Consider the following 7,439-nt stretch of genomic DNA (forward strand, 5'->3'; position numbering starts at 1 on the left):
ACTTAGCTGTGCATGCTTGATATCTCTGCATCGAGATCTCTACTAGTCTTGTCCAAGTTCCCCTATTACATTTATCCTATACGGTATAGTATATATATTCTGTCCCCAAATTGGATTGACCTGAAGGCACAATCAACCCATGCAGAGGGCAGTAGATAATGGTCATCTTTATAGTGTAATTATTTGCTCAGCTTGATGGACCAATTAATGCCTCCACACAGGGGCTGTGGAGTCGAAGCTTTGCAGTTTGTAATTTATATCCACCACACTGTGCAGTGCAGTATCACCTGAAAACAGAGGCATACGAAGCAAGCCAAGCTGGTGGAAAGCTCTCGCTTCTCATACGTTGCACGAATGAAGTTGGGATTGCATTTACAATGAAAAACATGGTAATCCACCTGAAATCCCTTAGGATCAATTGCTGTTGAAAGGGGCTGCACACGTCTGTGCTTTTCCAACCGTGTACTTTGTGGGGGAGCTATTATTCAAATCATCTGGAGGTATACGTCACATCCTCTCGGTGTAGTTTGGATAGGTGAAGTTGGTGAATAATGTGATGGACAGACTCAGATTTGATACATATCACTAATGCTGCAAGTTGAAGAATAATTTTTTCAGCCTTTTTTTATCCCTTACTTCATCTTTCTTTTCAAGGAAGCATAAAAGTGTTACATTTTAAGTTGAGGCTCTATAAGACTCTCTTCCATCACCATTAACATAACTCCCAAATTGTGCCTCCATACAACTCACAGCTGTCAATGACACCAAATAATTAATGTCAAACATATTACTTGGACTATAGCCTGACCTCATTACATCCCTTTGTTGGCTCTTTTCCATTTATGCAGTGAACTAATTCGTGAGGGAGCAGTTTCTCCATCCCCTCTAGTGTAGTATCCCATAGCAAAGACTTCTCTCTCCGCTGTAATCAAAGGAAAATGTGCAGCATGAGCACATTCACTTAGGGCTTGCTAATCTTCAGCTCCGACTGTCTTCGGAGCTGAAAACCACTGGAGAGGCCGGAGGGATGAGGCACACAAGCAGTTGCAGTTTCTAAAATAAGGAGGTGAAGTAGATGACAAAATGACAAAAATGGAGGTTCTCAAGGTTTTGCCGACTTTTTCCTCCCAAACCCCCATTTCTTTGTAACCCCATTAAATATAAAAAAAAGACATGTCTGTGGCATGAAGCTGCACCGGGATGCCCTTTGAGTCTTAATTGAAATGATGCCATAGGCAAAAGGTAAAGTTTAAAGAGATTCTGAGGTCACAGAAGAATTCCCTCAGCAGTGGAGCACCCCTGCCCTATTTTACAGTCCGAGGGACGATGCCATTATGAAGATCCTACAGGATTCCCTTTGGAGGAAAAAGTCGGATAGCCTGATAAATCCCAGGTGACGAGATAAAACAACAACTTTCTAACTAAGAAATTAAAGGCATACAAACTATGTATTCAAATTTGAACTCACACTGGTGTCACTGCTAAGTTTTAATTACGTGTGCAATGTGTCTAGCAGCAGAGGAAAGACTCAACCAGAGTTCTCTTTCAGTGCTGCTCCGTCTCAGAACTGATAGTTATCACAGTTATCACAGAACCAGGGGATTAAAACAGAAATGGTGTCTTCTGTCCAGCTTGCACAATCTGAAAGCCTCAGTGACAGTCCCCCACAGCTCAGTGATTTGGGCTGCGTGATACTCTGCTGATTGTGATAGGCATCAAACAGAGCAGTATCTCCTTGAAATTACATTTCTACACAATTAAACTGCATCAGCGCATCTGTTATGTGGGAAACGTAATCAATGGTTGCATAATGCTCAGTGGAAACATATATTTTGAATTAATAAAGTGTGAGATTTAATAACTGAAACAAAGTTCCTGTGCAATCCAATTACAAAGAGCCTATATGTTTTTTATAAAATGCTCCTGAGTACAGATTGAATCTTTCCTTTTGTAAAATAAGATGGCTTCAGAGGACGTTTTGAAATGATGCTGAAAAAAAATCTTTGTGTGGTTTTGCCACTTTGGGGCAGCAAAAACAAAATGTTATCACATCGTTAAGTATTACCTCCATTTTGGGAACTTTTTGGCAAAGAAATCCCCTTTAAACATCCAGCCAGTATGGAGCAACAAAATCTTTCATTTTGAGTTGTATTTGTGTCAACTGGATGAGTCTGAGTTCAATTTTCACTGTGTTTGTAAAGCTCTCTTTTGGTCCCAATGGTTTCAAGAAGGTTGCATCTGCCTCTTTAGCTTAATCCTCCACTATATTCACCATTGTATGCCATTTGGTGCAGATCGATTATGGTGGATTTCTGAGAAAACATCTGCCCTCTCGTTGCCTAAAAAGATAATGATGGGAGCACTGAGACTAAACCAAAACAACAGCAACATTGATGCTGCAATGCTCTCTAGAGCTGAGAGTGACTGCACAGTTAGTTTATGTATACTATATATTTAGGATAATGTAAGATTTGATATTAAGCAAGTAAACCCCTTTTGTTTGAAATGAGACAACTTACAGACTGATAGGAATTATGGACTAAGCTGAAGTCAGTCTTTGATAACTTTTAGTTCAACTATTTTACTACAATTTTAATGTCTTGTCTTCTTCTTTTTTTAAAAAAATATTTGTTGATGGAAGATTAGTCTTGCTTTGTCTGTCTAAAAAGACTGTTGTAACAATTTTGATAATGTAAAAAATGTGTGGTCTCTATCTCTTCTCTTATTTTTTTCCACTTGTTTTACAATTTTTCATAACGATAATGGAGAAGATATCGTGTGTCCAATTAGACCTCTAGTGTCTTCCTTCCCCGGCCTAATGGGAGATACAGGATTTCTTAAGCCAATTTGGTAAAACTAAACTGATAAAATAATGGTTGAATTAAACAAGGGCAACCTCATTTAGCTGCCTGCCTGCTGTCCTCTGTCATCACCCCCCACTCTCCAGCCTTCCTGTTTCTCCTCGCATCAAAAGCTGACATTTTTAACCCAAAAAATAAATAAACAAACCAGTGGAGAACAGCTTCCTGTTGTTACTGTAGACATCTTTAGGGGTGTACGGTGCAAAAACCTGAAGGCTTCATTTTGTCCCTCTCTGTAAGCATATAGCAAGTCTTGCACTTTCTTTGGAAAGCTGATAAATATAGCTAGAATATCGCCGCACCACCTGAAAGCGCCTGGGTTGCTTTGCATGGCTGCACTTTGTATCTCTGCTGGTGAAAGGATGTGTTGCATCAAGTAAGACCGAGAACAACCCTGCTTATCTACATGGGAGAAATACTGGGAGAAAATTCAAGATTTATGTTGTGGCCAGCCCATAATGCAGTTTGAACCTCTCAGTTCTTTTAAATAAAATTGTAGTGGAAATGTTGCAGCTCGGGTGCTGATGCTGTACAGTTGTGCCAAATACTGTCAGACAAAGCCTCTACATAGATTTGCCTACATGTGCCAAGACCTAGAGCCGTGCCAGGACATACTGTCACCCAGAACTAATCTAGCACAGACAGGCATGGACAGGACACAGTTTTTACTAATTTACTCATATCCAGTGCAAACCCTAATGCTGCTTTTTGTAGCTGACTTGCAATGAATCTAACCTGCATTTAAAATGTAAAAAAAAAAAACTCAGCTCATCAGGGCTGTTTTCCACAGATATTATGTGCATGAATAATATTAATAAGAGGCCTGTAAGGGGAGAATGTCATTTCTTATAACAACTGTATTTAATTTCCATATTTCTCTTTGCTCTTGAGCAGAATTCTGTTCATTACACAAACATCAAAGATAAAATGCCAGTAGGAAACATATCAGGATCCAAACTACATGAACAAATGATACGCTGTCCAAATACTGACAACATATCTCCCAACAAATCACCCCTCTCCACAGTGTAGCAAAACATCTCTACTGTAACCACCAGGGTTTAGCAAAAAACCTGAATCCTCCTCCAAGAGCTTCAGTCTGTCACGGGCTGTCTAAAACCAATGAGTGCCATGTCTATAACCCCAGCCAAAAGGCTCAGCTGGGCTTTGTGCTGGGAAATGGACTGCGGGACCCTGCCAAAAAGCCCTCAAAGTCATTTCTCCCAACTGTAGTCTTGGGGATTCTTGTTAATCCACCATACCCATCGTCTATAAATAAGTGGCACACTTGTGGAGAGGGCAGTTTGGAAACGGGGGTTTGAGGCCGGACACTTACAAGGCCTATCATTCTTCATTTCCACTCCACTGAGCAAAGCAAATTGGAGGAGGCCAGCAGGAACAGGTAGGGAGAAAGGAAGTCTCTATGTCAGGTGTTATTAAAGAAGACTTTCTTTTCAATTTCTAAATCCATCACTCTTTATGGCAAATAAAAATAACCACAATTCACAGTGTTTGAGTAAATCAGCTGAGTGAGCAGGCATTGGACTGTTTATGGTTTTTAGTCAAAGTTTTCACCATATGCTCTACCCCTACTGTTCATAACTTTAATGTATTTGGCCAGGCATTTACTCCAAATATAAATACAGCTAAACTTCATACAGAGTGGCTGTTTCCTCTCTTAACTTCAAGATGCCAGGGGCTTTCACTCCCCTCTCAAACTCTTCACTGAGCAGCAATGCACCGCAGTTATGATAGGGAATGAGTTGTTTGTTTCACGTCACTGCTTTGCCAGATATTTGTTTAATAAATTGCCAGGGGGTAAGGCGATTATACAACCTAATTCTCTTTCAGGCATTAATTGCCAAGCAGTTAATTAAAATGCACAGTGATTGGAGTGTACTCTGTCCCGCAGGATGTAATAAAGCCGATATTATAAACACTTGATTTTGAGACTGATTCTATAACATGCGCTCATCGATCAGCATTAATGAGGTCTTGATATTATACTTCCCTGTCACCTTTTGTTACCCGGAGTCATCTCTGAAAACCATATCTGCCAGTTTCATTTCTTGTCACTAATAACCCATTAAAGGACTAACCTCCTTAAAGCAAGAAGGATAGACCATATTTAGCCATGTAAAACTACTTATTAAGCTTTTATTGTTAGGGCAGCCGGGTTAAATAGGTAGGATTAGCAGACCAAATTAAAACATGACACTTTGAAATTGAAACACAGGGGTGAGCTGAAGAAATGAACCATATTGTCTGTTTGGGGCTATTTTTGTCCAGTTTCTCGGTTTATGTGTTGTTATCTCATTAACTATTCTGAAAAGATCATGGCAAGAGGCAAAAACGTTTTGAATATGTATTTCCGTGTCAAAAGGCATCTCTGTCAAGGGAGGTTAATGTAGGCCATCTTCTGAAAGGAAATACAGTAGGAGCTCTTTTTTTCTTTCTTTCTTTATTAAAATGTATATTTCGATCACCCTACTTTACCCACAAAACATAGTCATTATGGATTTAAAGGAGCATTCATATGACTACAATTTATAATAAATATTCAACAGTTAGATAGAGATTTTACTATATTTTTTGCAATCAAATGCAAAACTGGTAAGTAATTTGGATACAAATAGTGGTCATGAAAGTCATCATTCATCTCCAAAAATTAAGCTACATGTGGATTTCTGCATGCAGCTGTATTTGCATTGACGTCTTGATTAAAGGGGAATTGCCGTTTTTACAATCTGGACCTTATTTCTGTCATAAAATACGATCATTTACTCACCCAGATAACTTTGGTGTCATTACAAGTCGTTCCGACGAAATTAGATCCAGTCGAGAGCCGCGTATATCCGTATAATGCGAGTCTATCGGGCAGCGGAATGCAGCCTTTAAATAACACATTATCTGCCGCGAAACTCGTTCATTTCACCAATATTTTGTTATGATAGGCTAGTGCTAGTCCCCTCTGAGTCCGGGGTTACCTGTTACCTGTATCTGTGGTCTGTAGGTTGACCTACTGACCTCTGACCTAGATGATGTCATCTCTGAGCGCTGCCCGGCTCATTCTGATAATAATGATTCCACTTCGGCATTAAGGTCCATTTTTAGTGCAACTAGTCGGAGCTTTAGTAAGTCCAGGTTGCGGAGAGGAAGCCTGTGGAAGCTGAACTTCGTCCAGCAGCTCATTTTGTTCTGACAAGTCGGAAACACGCAGAAACGAACCGTAGCATTAGCGGTAGCAACAAGCTGCGCCGCGCTCAGAGATAATATAATCCAGGTCAGAGGTCAGTAGGTCAACCTACAGACGCCGAATGTTGATAACGGGTCACCCCGGACTCAGAGGGGACTAGTACTAGCGTATCATAACAAAATATTGGTGAAATGAACGAGTTTCACGGCAGATAATGTGTTATTTAGAGGCTGCATTCCGCTGCCCTGTACACTCACATTATATGGATGTACGTGGCTCTCGGCTGGATCTAATTTCATCGGAACGACTTGTAATGACACAAGTCGTAAGTTATCTGGGTGAGTAAATGATCGTATTTTATGCTAGAAATAAGGTCCAGATTGTAAAAAAAACCCCGCAATTCCCCTTTAATTGACTTACCATTGCCACCTTTTCCTTTTGGCTGTTTGGCAAAAGTTTCTATTGCCTCAGTTGTTTCATCTGCCATACTTCTACAATTGTGACTGGAACCTTTCATTTACCTCAAGTGCAGAAGGTAAAGGACCTTAGTTTGAGCAGGCTGGTATTATTTCTGTTTTTCTCTTTGTGTACCAGCTCAAAACACAATATCTCAACACCTCCTCAAGGGAATCTCTCAAAATGTCCCACAAATGTGTATTTGGACACAGGAACAAAGTTATAAGAGTCAAAGGTCAAGGTTACCTCACATAACAGTTTTTTTTTGGCAACATGTATGTGGAAATGTCTTTAGATTTGGCACAAACATTCAATTCAACTCAAGGATGAAGGTCAGGGTCACCATGACCCCACTAACTACAAAAGTAACAAATTCATACTGTAATAACACAATTGATGATTTTATTACATTTGTAACATTACTTTCTTTCTTCACTTCTTCTTTTTTGCTAATTTAATGTTGTCTATTGTTTCATTCTGTAACTTGGGAAGGGGAGATTGTGATTATATTTCTGGTGATTTGGCTGCTGTGCAGATGCATTTACAATTCTAGCTTCCTATTTAAAATGGAAGTTTATAAGCCATATAGGTTTATACCCAGTCTTGTTTCATTCAATACCACATGTTTTGCATCCACCATAATGGCTTAAATACTTTTTTTTATGGCTGTGAAACGGCTCTGACCAGCTGGCATGCTCTGTGCCCCTTTAAGCGTTGCATCACTATTCAGTCTGCTGACAGTTGTTTCATGTCTGTCACATTAGCAAGACTCTGCAGATAATATTCAGTAGTTGCAAAACAGATGTGTTCCGAATGTTAACTCAACACATGTGGGTGATTTTATTATCCAAGTGTGCAGAATAGAGGCAGTTCAGAAATATGTTACCACTATAAATTATGATGAAGAAAATTTATATTCAACACTC

Source organism: Trachurus trachurus, assembly GCF_905171665.1.
Source record: "Trachurus trachurus genome assembly, chromosome: 10".
NCBI lineage: Eukaryota > Metazoa > Chordata > Actinopteri > Carangiformes > Carangidae > Trachurus > Trachurus trachurus.